Source organism: Liolophura sinensis, chromosome 11, assembly GCF_032854445.1.
Source record: "Liolophura sinensis isolate JHLJ2023 chromosome 11, CUHK_Ljap_v2, whole genome shotgun sequence".
NCBI classification, from domain to species: domain Eukaryota; kingdom Metazoa; phylum Mollusca; class Polyplacophora; order Chitonida; family Chitonidae; genus Liolophura; species Liolophura sinensis.
In genome coordinates this window covers 5,291,863-5,310,801 of record NC_088305.1, presented here as the reverse complement: position 1 = coordinate 5,310,801, position 18,939 = coordinate 5,291,863, and the positions used below count along the sequence as shown (strand labels likewise).

Here is an 18,939-nt window from a genome sequence, read left to right as displayed (position 1 = left end):
TCTGAAAACAGGCACTCGCTGGCTCTTGCTTATACAGCGTTGGACTTAAGCTTGACTACTAAGGTCTCGGGACTCCGACTAACCAATCAGGTTTCAGGACACAGTTCTTAACCAATCACGTCTCAGGATTCGGGCTCTGACCAATCAAGTCGCAGGACTCAGGTCCTAACCAGTCAGGTCTCAGGACTCGGGCTCTGACCAATCACGTCTCAGGACGAAGGCCTTTACCATTTATGTCTAAGGATTCAGGTTCTGAGCAGTAGGGTCTCAGGAGCCAGGCTTAACCAGTCTGGTCTTAGGTGCCGGGTCTTAACCAGTCTGGTCTCAGGTGTCGGGTCTTAACCAGACTGGTCTCAGGAGCCAGGCCTTAACCAATCTGGCCTCAAGAGCGAGGCCTTAACCAGTCTGGTCTTAGGTGCCGGGTCTTAACCAATCTGGTCTCAGGAGCGAGGCCTTAACCAGTCTGGTCTTAGGTGCCGGATCATAACCAATCTGGTCTCAGGTGTCGGGTCTTAACCAAACTGGGCCTTAACCAATCTGGTCTCAGCTGTCGGGTCTTAACCAATCTGGTCTCAGGTGTCGGGCCTTAACCAATTTGGTCTCAACTGTCGGGCCTTAACCAATCTGGTCTCAGGTGTCGGGCCTTAGCCAATCTGGTCTCAGGTGTCGGGCCTTAACCAATCTGATCTCAGGTGTCGGGCCTTAACCAATCCGGTCTCAGGTGTCGGGTCTTTACCAATCTGGTCTCAGGTGTCGGGCCTTAACCAATCTGGTCTCAGGTGTGGGCCCTTACCATTCAGGTCTAAGGACTCGGGCTATGATCATTTCGATTTCGTTTTAGCCTGACGGAGGATGCTAGTTTACTCTGGACATTACAGTTTTTTTCACCCACAAATCCCACAAGTGTGATAAATAAATGCTTGAAAACGGCATCAAATACCAATTAAAAGAAAACATTTCCAATTACAGAAACCATTGTACCTGTTTAGAACTAATGTCGACTTTGACATTATAATTTTTCCACTACCTCATTTGACAAACGTCGGCTAAACCTTTGGTATACAGATGTGTGTAGCAGGACAGATATCTGTCATGAAAAAATTTAAACGAGTATCTCGGGGTGCAGCTTTAAGTCCAGATATGTACCAAGAACCTGGCCAAGGAAGGCAGTTTCTGCCACACATAAACTTAAAATATCTATGTGCAATGTTAAACACCAGTCAAGTGAATAAAATAAGTAACTGAATAAATTTATTAATGAAGTAATGAATAAGTAACAAAATAAACAAATAAATAAATAAAGAAAAAGGCTTTTCTATTGTACATGTGCCTTATAAAGTATAAACTAGATCTGCCCCGTCAGACCTGCTCGTAAATTTAGATATACCGCAATGACATTCCTCCCTTTATATTGCCGGTCTCCAGGCCATATTGTTTTCCAGATTAATCCGGACAAATATGTCGGTTGATCCACCTCCCCTAGGGGGCGCTGCTTGTATCTGCTCTCCTCCTATACGCCGCCTAGTGCCTGTATCTGGTGCTCAGTCATCACGTTAATGTGATTGTCCATAACAGGTCTAGACATGAAGCCTGTAATAACGTTTTTCCGAGAAAATTGGCAGGGTATGTACATTTCAATGCCAATGTCCGATAAACCCTTAGTTTTTACTCCGTGCAAGATGCTATTACTTTTGTATGTATGCATGTTTGCTTGTGGTTTTAAGTCGTACTCTGCAATTGTCTAGTGATATAACGACGAGTCATTAAGTGTGTGTTCATATATCGTGTCTTCTTGCGGCAGGGTGAGTCCATGCCGCCAAAGTGCTGCCGCCACTGAAGTATCAGCAGGACGAAGCTAGCATGAACTGGACTTGATCTCACAGCGACCACATGGGCGAGAGGCTCCTGGGCCATTGCCCCGAGCTGGTACGCTAAGAACCTCGCCCACGGAGGCCTCTACCGACTTCGAGGCGGACGCTCTAACCATTAGGCCACAGAAGCTGACTACTATCTTTGTCCATCAGCTAGATAGATCTGTCCACTCTCTGCATACAAATTTGAAATATCAATAATTTCTAAGGTTTTAACTGTTGCAACGTTTAAAATGCTGTTAAATGTTGGCGTCCGTGTCTTATAATCATGCACGGCGTAATGATTTTGGCAAGTTTTAACATAATGTTAGACTGTAAAATTTTTAACATTATTAATGCAAGAAACGTTTAGACTAACCTCTATTAATTTATTCGACGAAATTATGAGAATAACTCTGCTTCCGGGAGATATTCTGGAATTGGTGAAGTAATGAGGCCTGTGTGTATTTATGTAACCGCTCCCGGTATATTCATCAATGAAATCATTTCCGAACATTATCAACCATTGACTGATAATATGTATAAATCAGAGGGGTTATTAAGAAATAAATCAAATAAGTTTTAGAAACAAAACTCTGATTTTTGGCGGGGGTATCTTTTTCCCTTTTCTTAAAACCATACTTGTTTTGTTCTGCCTTTCCACGCATACTTTACGTTGATGGTTAAATGAATTAATACATATAAATGGACCAGTCGCTTTAAGTTGACCGCAAATGACCAGACCTTCAGAGATCTGAGAATTACAGCAGTCGGGTCACATAAAATTAAACCTAACGGTTTATCGACAGCAGTCTTATTTCTCACCACTATATCCCTTGATAAAAGCGGGTTAAGCCTTGATATGTTGTGTATATGGGGTCAGCTATCATGAAAGGAAAGAGGCAGAAAGCATATAGACTACTTTATGACTGAGCCAGTTCACAGTGTGCCATCTGTGTCAATCGAAAGGCTGTTTTGCCGTAGCAATCACCAAATGCCATTCTTCTTGTCGATCCATCAGCCTAATGCAGTGCAGGATTATTAGGTGAAATGTTATCCTGTATCAAACAACGTCAACAATTATGGGATTTTGATTAATCATGTGAAAATGTATGTAGAGCAAATCTTGTCAAAATATTTTTGGGTACGTGTTGTTTTTTGAGCTTTTTTTGTGGGGGGGGGGGGGGGTTCGCATATCATTCAATTTCTTTGTAAACCGTCATCAAGTTCATGAAAGAAATTTACACAGCAGATATAAAACATGAGGAAATTGCCTTTGGTGAGTCAGAGGGATTTCGAGATAAAAAAAGAAGGAATCTATACACGTTATAAACGACTACAGCCTGCAGATAGTGACGACACTGCAAGTGATTAGGCGTAACCAGTAAAATGCCGCTTCTTGTTGGAACCTTTTCGCTCTGTCGTTTACTAATGTAGTCAAAAACCCTGCTGCTGTGGATATACTCTCTGTGCTGTAAGTCTTTTTACATACATGTCACCATTTGCCAACTATCACACTGTCGAAGCTGCTCTGGATTTACTCTCTGTGCTGTAAGTCTTTTATTATACACGTCACCATTTGCCAACCATCACACAGTTCTGGTTTCACTCTGTTTAGTGTTAGATTTTTATTACATGTGATCATTTGCCAACTGTGACACTGTCATCTCTACTCTGGTTTTATTCCATGCTGTAAGTCTTTTATTACATGAGACCATTTGTCAACTATCACACTGTCGTCGCTTCTTTGGTTTTGCTGTGTGCTGTAAGTCTCTTGTTACATGTGACCATTTGCCAACTATCACTCTGTCGTCGCTACTCTGGATTTACTGTGTGCTGTAAGTCTTTTATTACATGTGACCGTTTGTCAACTATCACACTGTCGTCGCTTCTTTGGTTTTACTGTGTGCTGTAAGTCTTTTGTTACATGTGACCATTTGTCAACTATCATTCTGTCGTCGCTACTCTGGATTTACTGTGTGCTGTAAGTCTTTTATTACATGTGACCATTTGTCAACTATCACACTGTCGTCGCTTCTTTGGTTTTACTGTGTGCTGTAAGTCTCTTGTTACATGTGACCATTTGCCAACTATCACTCTGTCGTCGCTACTCTGGCTTTACTGTGTGCTGTAAGTCTTTTATTACATGTGACCGTTTGTCAACTATCACACTGTCGTCGCTTCTTTGGTTTTACTGTGTGCTGTAAGTCTTTTGTTACATGTGACCATTTGTCAACTATCATTCTGTCGTCGCTACTCTGGATTTACTGTGTGCTGTAAGTCTTTTATTACATGTGACCATTTGTCAACCATCACACTGTCGTCGCTTCTTTGGTTTTACTGTGTGCTGTAAGTCTCTTGTTACATGAGACCATTTGCCAACTATCACTCTGTCGTCGCTACTCTGGCTTTACTGTGTGCTGTAAGTCTTTTATTACATGTGACCGTTTGTCAACTATCACACTGTCGTCGCTTCTTTGGTTTTACTGTGTGCTGTAAGTCTTTTGTTACATGTGACCATTTGTCAACTATCATTCTGTCGTCGCTACTCTGGATTTACTGTGTGCTGTAAGTCTTTTATTACATGTGACCATTTGTCAACTATCACACTGTCGTCGCTTCTTTGGTTTTACTGTGTGCTGTAAGTCTCTTGTTACATGTGACCATTTGTCAACTATCACTCTGTCGTCGTTACTCTGTATTTACTCTATGCTGTAAGTCTTTTATTACATGTGGCCATTTGTCAACTATCACACTGTCGTCGCTTCTTTGGTTTTGCTGTGTGCTGTAAGTCTTTTGTTACATGTGACCATTTGCCAACTATCACTCTGTCGTCGATACTCTGGATTTACTCTATGCTGTAAGTCTTTTATTACATGAGAACATTTGTCAACTATTACACTGTCGTCGCTGCTCTGGTTTTACTCTATGTGCCGTAAGTATATTATTACTTGGGACCACTTGTTAACTGTGACACTGTCATCTCTACCCTGGTTTTACTCCATGCTGTAAGTCTTTTATTACATGAGACCATTTGTCAACTATCACACTGTCGTCGCTTCTTTGGTTTTACTGTGTGCTGTAAGTCTTTTATTACACGTGACCATTTGTCAACTATCATTCTGTCGTCGCTACTCTGGATTTACTCTGTGCTGTAAGTCTTTTTTTACATGTGACCATTTGCCAACTATCACTCTGTCGTCGCTTCTCTGGATTTATTCTGTGCTGTAAGCCATGTATATGATATAAACTGTGACAAACAACGGAAACCATGTTATTCCCTGTGCGCAGAAAAAGCGCCGTTAGTGTTTGACTACGTTGTCATATTTACACTCGTTAATATCCCTGATGTGACATTACACGGGTCGTCACAGTTGATTTATGGCTAACTGGGGACTTACAAGACCTCTATACTGATAAAACACAGCGTGTTGTCGGTCTAGCTGCCTGACCTTCATCTGGTTGCCAGCACTGACTGTATAAGCCTCATACCGGCTCAGGTGAAGTCTGTCCGGGCCCCTCAATGTGACCGTGGCAGTGCAGTATACGTGAGAAAGCAGTAACTGGACACTGTATTGTCTAGCCCAGAGATAAACAGTGGTCACCATATGGAAAAATATTTACGATTAATAGATGGTAATATAATCCCAACCGCATATGTTTTGTTTATTGTCAAAACGCTCCCCACTCCTCCCCATTCATGGGAAAAAAGAAAATACAAAATACAGAAAATTTGCTGATATTAAAAAACTGTATTCATTGATAAGATTTAGGAGAAAACCACAAACTACAATGTACTGTGATTTGTAAAACCTTAGGTCTCCGTCTCCGGCAAAGAAGCGCAGATGAAGCTTAGCTGAAAATTATTGGAAGAAAACTTTAATAACTTGTCTGCATAAACAAATGAAATGACTTACTTCAGGCTGTGGATGTGAGAAATAATGGGTGGCTGGAAGGAAACTCAGTTGTAAATGATATCAAGTGATTCCAGTCTCTTCTGATTTGTGTTGGAGTGAGGCGGGGGGGGGGGGGGCAGTGGTAAGGGGGGGGGGTGCGTCAAACCACGTCTCCGTTCCACATTTGCTGCGAAAAAGTCATTTTCAACAGCAAACATATACCGTTACACTGAATTACGTTTATGAAGTTTTCGTTGGAATTTAAGTTGTTAATACCGCTAGATTCCCCGGTTCTATATCCAGGACTAATGCCCCAAAATGCAAGGAACTATCTCTTAACCCTCATAAAATATAGACATCTTGGAACCACGGTATTGCCAAGGTACTGCCCAAGTGGCTTAAAAAGGATACAGAATCAACGATGATTGGTTGACAATGGAGATCGCTTTCCTGGGTTGAGCCAATAGCCTTGGTCACGCTTGATTAAATACGCCACACCTAAAATTCAGGTTATCAAGCCATAGCCCGGACTTTCTCTCATACCAGCCAATCAGAAACGATCCTGTATCCCTTTAAAGCCTCGTGGATTCACTCCGTGTTTCTCTAAGATAACTAGGCGTGTCACGTGACTGGTGAAAAATGTTAGGCAGTCTCTGTTGAAAATTACTTACTGATCACCTCTATCACCTATTTTCAGACTCACAATTGACACGTCTTTCCTTTAAAAGTTTCTCAGGACCACAAACGTTCAGCTTCTCAATTTTCTCTATTTAGTCCTGTCTAAGTTATTGCATGACACTTTTTTCGTACGCCCGTGTTATAAGTGATCAAAAATAGTCGCCTTATAATTTTTGACAAGTCACATGATACAGTGGGACTTGTTCTACCTTCAACCATAAAAGAGTTCGAATTCGAAACTCCCCTATGGTCCCCTCCTGTCCATCATTAGCCATTTGTAAAGTTTGCCCCTGGTGGAATGTTCGAGCAAAAATTGTGATAAAATGTAAAGCGCTGATAGGATCTTGGGAACGTCATAATTGCGTAACAAGAGACAAACAGGCTGTTGTAGACTGTACAATCATAGGGCTCGGCCCAGACAAACAAGCCGGACACAGAAATAATATCCCCCCTCCCCCCTGCCCCAGGTCTCGCTGTACACAGCTAAATGCAGCGGACGATTATGATTATCATATTACAGAATACAGAGAAGAGCTATAATTGATCTCATGTCGCTGTGATATCATGGATATTTGGTTTCATGGCTGTTCGCACGTGGCCTAGTTTAAAAAGTTTTCTGGCCAGCCACACATAAGTGATGAACTGTGTGAGAAATATTTAGCTCAGGTCACACGAAATTTATGTATGCTGTGACAGATTTACATGGTTTGGTGCATGGCCATACATAATTGATGTAGCGTATGATTTATTTATTTATTTATTTATTTGTTTATTTATTTATTTGTTCATGTGTTTATTTATTTATTTGTTAATTTGTTTGATTGGTGTTCTACGCCCTTCTCAAGAATATTTTACTGATACTACGGCGGCCGCCATTGTGGTGGGAAACCCACGACAATCCGCAGGTTGAGAGAAAGCCAGCAGGAACTGGACTTGAACTAACATCGGCCGCATTGGTGAGAGGCTGCCGGGTCTTTGCGCTGCGCTGTCGTGCTAATCTCCTCGGCGATGGAGGCCCTCGGTACTGTGTGATAGTTTTTGGCCTTATGCCTTCTCACATACCATCGGCTGATACCAGGAGGGGACTCGCGGGCTCAGCCGGTTAAAGCACTGGTTCACTGCGACTATCAGACCGTAAGTCATTGATGTAGGCTACTCTAATCCAGCTGTCGCTGTGTCAGTTGCGGCTTTCAGTCAGGAGGTTTGACGAAGGTCGGTGGTTTCCTCCACCCATAAGCCTGATCACCGTCAAGTGAGTGAAACTTTCTTGACCATGCACGGTGTTAAGCACCAACCAGTCAATCAATCACTCAGCCGGCTTGCTTGCTTCAGGGAAGAACAGGGCCAGAATGCTTCAGGCGGTTGGAGGGTTTACTGTGTCTTAGGTAAGACTTTTACTTTTCTATATATAGAATAACTGGACGCTCTCATGACGATCGTGTAACTCAAAAGTCTAGTCAAAAACTAGAGCAGAACAGTTTTTCTTAAGCAAAAAAGCGGGCCCTGGTATCTTATCTAAATGATTTCCTCGCTCATGTTGATATATATTACGTTTAAACGGCATTGACAAGACACCTTTTGTAAAGCCGGTGCATGTAAATGACCACTAGTTCATGCTGATGCACCGTTTCACAGGCCCCTCACAACTGAATGGCAGGGAATTGTGAGAACTTTATTGTTGTCATGATGAATCAAAAATATGCACATGAACGTCGTCTGAACGGCAAACTGTCTGATCCCAGTTAGCAACGGGGAAATAACTAACTGTATGTTTACTCCGCATTTAACAATTTTTCAGTCACATGACGACGAAGAGTCATTAGGTGTGTGTACATATACCGTGTCTTCATTCAAATATAAACAAATCAAAACAAATGAAATTAACGCTTTCAGGTGTTTTGTTCCACATTTGTGAGTGTCAGCACTCCTGGATCAAAAATCTCACACCGTTTTGAAATCTCTGCCTGATTCATTTTGGTAGATAAGCTGAAAAATACAGCCTTGGTCCAGAAAATGCTCAGTCGCGAAAGGGGGGACAACTCTGCAGTACGTTTCAGTAAGTGTAGACAAGCAGTGAAATATTTGCGAGAAGTAAGCCTGTTTACATGAGGTTTAGTATTGGCCACGACGAAAGCACATTACGAAGCCGCTCTGTTAAAAGTCAATGTTGTTTATTCGTCGCCTAATGCTTCCTTGTTTATCCAAGATTCCTAGGTTGCCGAAGTTCAGGTGTCTCTCTCTCTCAGACGGAACTTGAAGGATCCAAAACTGATGTCTGGCATTAAAATATGTCCCACTGCAAAACAAACAAAGAGACATACAAACACAAACATGCGAAAACAAAATACACTTGCGCCTGCAACCAACAGGGTAAGAAAAGGGTGAACAACACGGATGGATATGGGCTAATTGGGCTATATTGTGATATTTATTATTAGTGAAAATTACCCTAAAATTGTCACCACGACGAGATCGAAAATATGTTAACTGAGGACTGAAACTTTACAGAACGAATGTGATACATTTGGATAATAAAACATTCCGAGGAGACCGAAAGAAGGCAGTGGTGCAGAATCGCCCAACAACACACCCAAACATCCAGACCAAAACAATGGAATTGTTCACAGGAAGGTGGTGTGGCACATGTGTCCTGAAATAGCCGTCCAAAATGGATTTCACGAGTGCCGGTACAGCCGGCCAGGATGAACGATGTTAACAATTTGCGTTGGAATAAACATGCGTGGAGCGCGGTAGATGGGGGTAATTCAAGATAGCAAAACTGATGAAGTGAGACACTTGTTTTCGCCATTGACGAACATTCCCATGGGTAATGTTAGCGCATTTAATCAAATGTGATTGTATTTAATCAAATGCGATTCAAAGCTATGCGTTCATTCTTCCGATTTTTCCTCTATTACGTCACACTTTTCGATGTATACGTGTGCTCATAAAACACTTACGTAAGTCACAACTATACCAGATAACGATGTGTTCTTACTGCTATTTGGGCTTCGATGTGTAGCCAGTTATATATAGTCTGTCGTCATTTATCCTATAAAGTCAGTGTGTTTCACAACACCTAAACAGTAATCTATTGTCAGATCACTGTTGTAACGTTTGTTGTCTTTTGAGGCATTCGAGTCTTTAGCCAGTTGCTACTGAAGCTAATCCAGCATATATGCACCATGAAAGAAATGTTTCAAAAATTACGGGCATTTGTTTACTTCCTTGGTAAATAAAGCTCTACACTAATGAGATTTTCATTTATGTTACAAGAAGACAGGTTTTGTACGTGAAGAAATTTTTGAACAAATCAGTATTCTTGACAATTAATGTACAGTTCCTATTAGCAACAGAGTAACTGAATTAAACAAAGAAAAATTGCATTTGTGCGATAACAAGGAGTGACGCAAGCGCATTTCAAAAATGCATACCCGTGATTACATAAGAACAGTAATATATAGTCTCACCACCAACAACAACAACAATAACAACAACAATAACAACAACAACGCCGAACTCTTAAAGATCAGCGCAAAATAAACGAGACGACATCATTGTTGTCATCTTTGAAAACATTATCTGGGGATTCGCGAAAATATTCGAGAAAATATTCTAAATGAAGTAACCATGGCGAAATATGTAGGATTTTGATTGCAGGCCTATGCAGCTCATTGATTCCGGGGCCTCTAACCAATGCGGTACCGTGAGTTCAAATCCAGTTCATACTAGTTTCCTCACTTGTCTTACAGGAAGATCTTCCAGCAACCTGCGGGGTAATTTTGGGTTTTTCTCGAGCTTTGCCCGATTTCCTCCCACCATAATGCTTTCCGCTGTCGTATAAGTCAAATATTCTTGAGTGTGGCGTACAATCTAAACAATAAGTAGATATTACCACATGAACGTACTACTGAAAGACACCAATACATGTCACAGACTGCGAAATGAGTGGTGCAAAATTCTTCGACGCCTAAGCCTATCAAGGTACAGTGTCGACTTCCTGTCTCAACATATCCTATAGTGTCTAGTGTTTAGCTCAAGTCACTGTCAAACAACACAAAACAAGAATTTTACATTTATAAAGGGAGAAAACAAAAACTGTACCAGTCATGAAAGATTTTTCCATAAATACAATAATAAATACTATTTTCAAATGCCCCTTCATCGAGGTACAGCCGTTTTTTTTTTTTGTTTTTTTTTTTTAAGAAATTATGGTCAATGGTAGCACTATTATTGGTATTGTTAATTGCCTTAACTTGGGACAGTGCTTTAATAAGTGGAATTCATGACTGTGATATAATAATGGGTCTAACTCCCACGTAATCCTATCTATTCATCCTGTGCACTAACATCTGGCAAAAGCGTGGGCTAAAGTTGTCTTCTTTTTTAAACTGTACTTGACCTAGATGACGCAAGACAAGGTTTTTACATCTGTCACCGGCACTCGTTCATCCTGGCTTAGACAGACCTATCTGAGACCCATACACGACTACACGCTCAGACAAGTCATCTTGACGTACTACTCACGTGCGGATGACACGTGTCGTGTACATGCTCTAATGTTTGAGACACAGATACGGTTTTTTTTTTTGGTTCATACGCAAAAAAGGCAAACTGCTGATGCCAAAATCTGAAGCAGACCAAATAATAATTTACTTATTTATTGAAATTTTACGCCGCACTCAGGAACATTTCACTTATACGGCGGCGGTCAACACCGTGGTGGGAGGAAACCAGGCAGACCCCTTGAAAACCGACCACCATCCACAAGTTTATGTTGGGATTCTCTCACCACAATGCTGTATCTTGAACAAAAGCTAACAAGAATAACGTTTTTTTTTTTCGCCCTCTTTTCACAAATGGATCAAGTTTTTCAATACAGAGGTAAAATTATGTTGGTTTGCAGTTGGTCTGTTGGTGATCTTTTGTCCTGTGATGACAGTCATCACAGAGTTAGATCTACGTCACTATCTGTGAACCTGACCATTGAGCCGAGGATGTTTAATGAGCAGACATATACTTCACTTATGTACTTGCTGTGACTTCAAGTCCAGTTCAAGCGGTCATACGTTGAAAGGTCCTCCAGCAACCTGCGGATGGTCCAAGGTTTTCTCCTGGCGCGTTTTTTTTTTTCTCCCATATAATTCTGGCAAGTTATATGTAAGTAACATATTCTTGAGTACGGCCTAAAACTCCAATAAAATCAATTTAATAAATAAATAAATTGCTCGGTTACAGATACGAATTTACATGCGCATAAAACTACTGAGCACATATACTTTAATCAGACACTTTTATATATAGTAATGCACACACCTGGATCAATAAAGAGCACAAATACTGTATCGTTTGCACAGTTACACGTACACAAATATCCTGTTGGAATAGCAGAGCAGTTTGTCATATAGAGTGTAGAAGTTTGTAGCAATAAGCCATATAGCTGTTTCAACTGGTGCATCAATGCGCATGAGCAAAATGGGTCATACGTGTGATAAACAAAAGCACATGATCATTTATGTCTATGCTACGACATTACCGACTTGGACAAAAGCCAAATATTCAGTCCAAATCTAATTTGTATGTATACTTATATCTGATTTCCACTTGAAACTATGTTCGCGCCCATTTACAGTCTTCACTTTCACAAAGACATAAAATTTACGCAACTTGCAGACATTTCTGAGACTGCCAAGGGCAATAATGTTTTAACCTTGGATGTGTTTGTCCCACAGCGAAGGAACCTCGGTCATGCGCACTGAAAATATTTGTCTAGCTTATAGCATATTCTATATTCTGTCACGATCGAAAAAAACCTAGCTAGCATTCATTTAACGGATTAGACTTCATAGAGCAGTGTCTGTAGTAGATATATATACATGTACATTTACATACAGATAGGTCTCTTCATCAAATGATATGTCTATATTAGTCCCATAACTATAATTACTATAATCATAGTTACATGTATGTGACACAATATCGACTACGATGAGTTAACTGCTGAAAAAAGAGGTCATTAGCATATACATGCTGGTTTTGTTTGTTAATAAGAGCGTTCATTTGATCCCGTAACGTACAGCTAGTCATCACGAAACTGATAATCAAAACCAAAATCAAGAGACAATGTCTACCAAAGTATATATAACTATATATACAGTGCTTTTTAAACAGTTTGCGTTTTTGTTCTTTTAGCGGCATATACCTGCTGAAATGTGGAAAAATTCGGATAAAATACGTCGGAGTATTGCGGAGTGGTTGGGTGGGGGTGGTGGCTGAGATAAGGCTGGCCAGAGAGGAGTCCCACACAGTAGCCCTACAGCAGTATTTACATTAAATATTGACAAATTACAATACAGATATGATCAGCTACAGATTTGTCACACACAACTGACTCCTCGCAACACGTGTTGTAGTCTAGATACGTATAACTGCTTTCTCCTGGACCTCAGAGTAATAGGCCTACTGAGTGTCAATCTTAGCACTGTAAGGCCGCACAGAAGTGCGGGACGGGACAGCATCAACGGTAGTTGTGTGTGTGCGAGAAACTCCCAAGTCAACGCTGGAGAGAAGGCTGGCTGAGTGAGCGCCAAGCGAAGTCTTTGTCTGCCTGACCTTCGCGAACTTTGCCCTCCCAACGAAGTCGGGCTCAGCCAGGCGTACTATATGAGATCCACATGGAATATATATGTATGTCACATTTCCGTGTATATCATTCACATAACAGTTTTCTACGAACCGAATATAAATGTGAGTTGATGTATCCATGCTGAACGTAACGGTTGCGGATTGTCAGCTGCTTGATAAAGGAGTGTGACTCGGGTATGCTGTTTTTTTTTCAAAGCGGATCTAGACTGCATTGTGCTCTGGTTGACAGATAATTAGTGTGGATGTTGGGCTGTGAAGTTAACTTGTACACATATGTACCGAAGCCTTAAGGAAAGTGCTCTGGATTACAGCAAGTTCAGGTAAGACAAACTTTTAGTTGTTCGTTGAGTTTATACCCCTCATGTCATCAAAATGATGTCAGGCATGAAGAAGAAAAAGAGGGAAAAAAACTGATGTAGCGTCGTGGAGGACTGGCTTAAATACACCATGGTGTTGTTGTTCGTTGCGCGGCAGTTGGTCACGTGTTTAACTTACACCGTGGGGCAATGCCCTGTCCGTGATGGCTCCCCTAGCTTTACCCGCCGCTGTGCGCACATTCATGTCTACCCAGGTCAGGAGGGGTAAAGAGGCTATGAACCACTAGAGAGAAAGCATCTCACAAACAGGGATTAGATGTTAGAGTGAGTCATTGCTCATCTGTGTTGAAAGTAGGCTTCATACTTCGACGTTTTTCCTGGTGGTTAGGAACTCCCGACCCCACTAAACAGCATATCGTCGTTATTAAAGGCCCTAACAAAGCAAATCCTTACAGATTTAGACGCATCAGAACAGTGTCATCATCGATTCCTTATTAAACATCGACAAAAATGTATAAAGCAATAATTGATCACACTTTTGATCGTCAACCAATTTGCCATTGATTCGATCTAGAAATCAGAAAAAAAAGGGTCATCGGAGGGTAACGCCAGCCTGTGGTTAGAAATAATACACATGCGTATATATATATACAAGGACCCTCCATACATATGTGGTCAAATGGCACGGTACGTAGATTTTAGATATAATGGCGTGTCCTAATTTCACCCCCACCCACCCCTATCTTTATGACCACCGTCCCCGAGTTGCATGATTCCACTATAGCCGCCAGCGACGGCTGACAAACGCCTTTTTTCCAGGAGAGTCACCCGATGTATTAATACGTCTGTTGTCAGACTGATGTAAACAATGCTAAAGGGTAGTCCACTCAGCATTGTATTCGGCAGATCGTTCTATATCTATGGTTTAACATATGGTGCTAATTTGTATATACGTGGACAGCAATACGGGAACACAGTACACAGTCTAATGCTTGAGAGATCCTTGATATAGCACACGTACATGTACATATGTGTGTATGTCTACCTTCGTTGCCGATATCCTGAATCATTCTATTGATGAAATCGGGTAAGATTTCATATGATGATATCAGATCTCATATTTTAATGCAATCCTCAGGTTTTTATCATTTATTTTGTCTAGGATATGTGCTCTTTTTAATTTATTATTTATTTATTTATTTGATATTTTTTGGCATTGTCATTCCCGGATATATACTTGATGAGCAACCTACATTCAGGCCTACATTTTAAAGTACGTTGAAGTCACGCTTTTTGAAGCTTACAGAGTGCGCTACCCAATCGTACAAACTAATTTTACTGGATAATCTACATAAATCTCGACAGTGCTCACTGGTATACGAATGATCCATATTTGCAGTTTCCAAGAGTATTAAGTTTGTGCTTATATAAAACCCAGTCTTTCCAGTGTTGATATGAACGCAATAAATCTACCGTGCATACCATGTAAATCTATATACCCTATAAATCTGTATACCGGTACTCTATAAATCTATATACCCTATAAATCTGTATACCGGTACCCTATAAATCTATATACCCTATAAATCTGTATACCGGTACTCTATAAATCTATATACCCTATAAATCTGTATACAGGTGCTCTATAAATCTATATACCCTATAAATCTGTATACCGGTGCTCTATAAATCTATATACCCCATAAATCTGTATACCGGTACTCTATAAATCTATATACCCTATAAATCTGTATACCGGTGCTCTATAAATCTATATACCCTATAAATCTGTATACCCTATAAATCTGTATACCGGTACTCTATAAATCTATATACCCCATAAGTTTATACACCATAAAAGTCTATATACCGTCTACATAATAAGTCTATAAGTCTACATATCATAGACGTATGTTGTGGTGATGAGTCAGAGATCTGTTTCAATCCGCAGAAGTCTAATTGTTCCGATATCTTGCGGACAATCGCTGGTCGGTCAACTAAAGCGTTGGCCTCGATACAGGCTGCGGCTTTAACTTGGGAGGTTTATCGTGTACGCCTATAGTGTATACCCGGCGATTAGCGGTGGTATTATTCCCACGAGAACTCCGGTTCTCCGTCCTTAAACTCAACCACTATTCCACAAATTGAAGGATCCAGTTTATGAATATGTCGATATACAGTACGGCTCTTTGTGTAGCAGTGTATAGCAAATCTAATGTTGAGCTAGTCACTTTTTGGAAAACACTTTATCGCGTTGCACTTTTATAGGCTTAAGTTAAACTCGCCGAGCTTGGTGTCATGTGCTTTGCACTGACCCGAATCCTTTGGAAATCGCGTGACCTCAATTTGGACTGCATTTCCTGAATGTGTAGATGTCAATGATGCCCTCTTTGTTACGTTATCCCTACGTACGTCTTCATGTGTGTGATGTGTGTGTGTATATATATATATATATATATATATATATATATATGGAACATCACGTATGGTATATGCAATGAACTCATCTACTCGATTAACATGCTGCGAGCGTGACGAACACGCAGACCGAGTTTCGGGCTGCGCCAAGGTTGAAAGGGTAACGAAAACAAGTATTACACAGCGTCGCTTATGTTCTTTTCACAAAGGATTATTATGTAGTTAGGGCATGTTTTGTTGAGAAGATAACATACTTCGCTTACTGACGTTCACTGTCAGACAAATCCACTGACATTTGTGTTTTAATATGTGCAGATGAATTCGTTACATGGATATAGTATTAGGTGGGTTTTTTTTATCATATCTCGTTGTATGTCGTGTTGCATCAACCTGTCATTTACGTCACTTTGTCTGACTCCTACGACGGGGCCCGATAGCACAGTTGGTAGAGCGTCCGCTTCGGGATCGGTAGGTCCAGGGTCAATCTTGGATCAAGGAACACCTAAGACCTTGGCGCTCAGCATGAATGGGATAGTGCCGTCGGTAAGGCGTCCCATTGAAGCAGCACCAGATAAAAGAGCGGTGGAAATCCGTCCTGCAATAAGGAGGCACATTACATGCACTCTAAGGATTCCTTCGTCGTCATATGACTGAAAAATTGTTAATAGAGACGTTAATCCCCAAGCACTCGCTCACTCTAACTCCCACCCTTTAAAAAAAAAAAGGCTCATGGGAAAAACGAGACCGTTTTAATGGTAATATTGCGAAAATGCGGAATGAAACACTAATCAGACTGATAAATAAAATGCAGATCGTCATACGGAAAATCCATGAAATCCGAGTGTTTTTTCATATCCGCATTGTTATAAGTTATAATTTATAGTCTTTCAGGACTTCAATAAGCCTTATGAAATTATAAGTTAGGCTTCAACTTTAGTACCGGCCGCACGGGGAAGGTCTGCCAGCAACCTGCGGATGGTCGTGCGTTCCCCCCCCCCCCCGGGTCCTGCACAGTTTCTTCCCACCATAATGCTGGCCGCCGTCGTATAAGTGAAATATGCTTGAGTACGCCGTAAAACACAATTCAAATAAATAAATAAATATATCAACTTTGAGTAAGTATAACGTGCTGAAACTTATCATTTGTGGGTAATTTTGATGGCAAAATAAATAAATGAAACATTTGCAAGATGACAGTTTATATATTTCCCCATCTCATGTAGGCTTGTTAGGTAGAGGTGCCGATCTAATTTTAGTTTTCGCGATCACCTCACACGTCATCTACATATATATGGGTTATAGTTAGAGAACAGTGAGAGTATCAAGCTGAGAAAGACGGCGCTGTTCAGATTAGATCAGTCGCGAATTGTTAGATCTGAAGTCACGCACCTTTTATGTCTCTTCAGTGTTTCGTCCCATGTTCGTATCACGTGACAGTCAAGGAAACCCTGAGCAGAGAGAGCTTCCGGAGATTTGCAAACACTCTTACGAACTGCTGTGTAGTGCCCTATATCATCTAATGTTAAAATAGGATCAATTCTGCTACATGTATCTTCGTGGGGAGAATGACCCAATATAACATTTTATAGTTTGATTTTCCGTGAACAGTTCCTTTGAATTCACGCCATATGCTCAATAATTTCAAATTTGAATCGCACTATCTTTTATTAGTCAGATCCCCTCAGCAAAGACAGGCTATCTAATGAATATTCAGGGGAAGTGGGGTATGAATTTGTGGTCTATATATACATGAAAAGAAATTTACTGTCATCGGTTTATATGGGCTTGAAAGTTCTTACCACCAAAAATATGATGACAATGTCATCAGGTTGGTCACCAATACTACATTGTAAACCAAGCGACATCTATGGCTATGGCTATGGCTAGACGCAGGACCAGAGATAGTTTGTGTGTGAAACCCTAATGTCTCGATTTACAAGGCCTCTGCTCGAGACGGCGGGCATTTGCCGTTTTACCGCGCTGACATGCTTACTCGCTCACACACGGCGGTTAAAACATTATTTATATTCCAAGGGAGTTGATACAAACTGTTTCATGACCTCTTGGTCGCTTTGCAGTTCTTTAATGTTATTGTATGCTAAATTTCACAACTCAGCATTTTGAGTAATTCTTGACCAGTGACGTCTAATAAATTGCAATTAACATCACTGTATTTTTTCCCCTAATTTGCTTAGGCCATGGTGCTAGAGGGGGTGTAATTTGCTACTATTTATGCATTTACGTGAACAGTGAGAATAAAACCTTAACCGAGGTAATTCATCGGTGACATTCGTCGCTGCTTTGGTCTTACTCTCTATGCGGTATGTCTCGATTTTATCATAAGTGCAAAACGAGATTTTGTAGACGTTCACAATTTATATATTTTGTGCACATCGTTCACGCGTCTTACATACTGTAATGTGTGGTTGTTGCCAGCCGTACCTCCCTGAATATCGTCGAATGTTGCTCATTATACCTTTCCACCATAGGTGGCAGAATGTTCCGACCGCTATTTATACATAATACATATCACAAGGTACATAACTTCAGTGCCTAGGACAGAAGAACCCAACTTCACATAACTGGACACAAAACACGGAAAAATGAGCTAATCTCAACCAAACGACGTTCGTTCAAAAGTTGGCACATTAAACTTTACACTTGTGTATAAATCGGCCCACAAACATGTTTTCACGTGTTTAGTCGAACAGGGAAAAGACTGTCGGGCGATAGTTCTGGCTTGATTTCTCAGAGATGAATGCCGCTGGAGCCACCATATTTCTACCATCGACGAATTAAAATGTTATTGTAAGCTGCCAGTTCAACCTGTCTACATCACTTGTAATCCGTCAGCTTCGCTCTGATTGGTCGCAGATTTGCTTACAACCAATCAGAGCTAAACTTTTATCTCGCTGACGGATTAGAGTGATCGGGGCAAGTTGAACTGACATGTTTGCGTGTGTGGAGTAAAAAAACAAAGAATGCAGCATAACTGCTGTAGACCGTAACAAATTAAGGTATGTCAGGGTGTTTTATTTAAGGAACCTTTCACTTGGTCGATGGCTGAAATATGGTGGCTTCAGCGGCTTTCATCGCTGAGAAATCAAGCCAGAACTGTCGCCTGATGGTCTCCTC

The 18,939-nt window shown here is 40.8% G+C and overlaps 1 protein-coding gene across 3 annotated transcripts in view; it reads left to right on the top strand.

Moving 5' to 3' along the window:
- The first annotated feature begins 12,830 nt into the window (after window positions 1-12,830).
- Window positions 12,831-18,939, top strand: part of LOC135477411 (calcitonin gene-related peptide type 1 receptor-like) — a 109,985-nt gene continuing 103,876 nt past the window's right edge. For all 3 annotated transcript variants that reach the window (XM_064757495.1, XM_064757492.1, XM_064757496.1), the window contains exon 1: window positions 12,831-13,389. The gene's annotated coding sequence lies outside the window, so the exon portion shown is untranslated. The remainder of the gene's footprint in view (window positions 13,390-18,939) is intronic.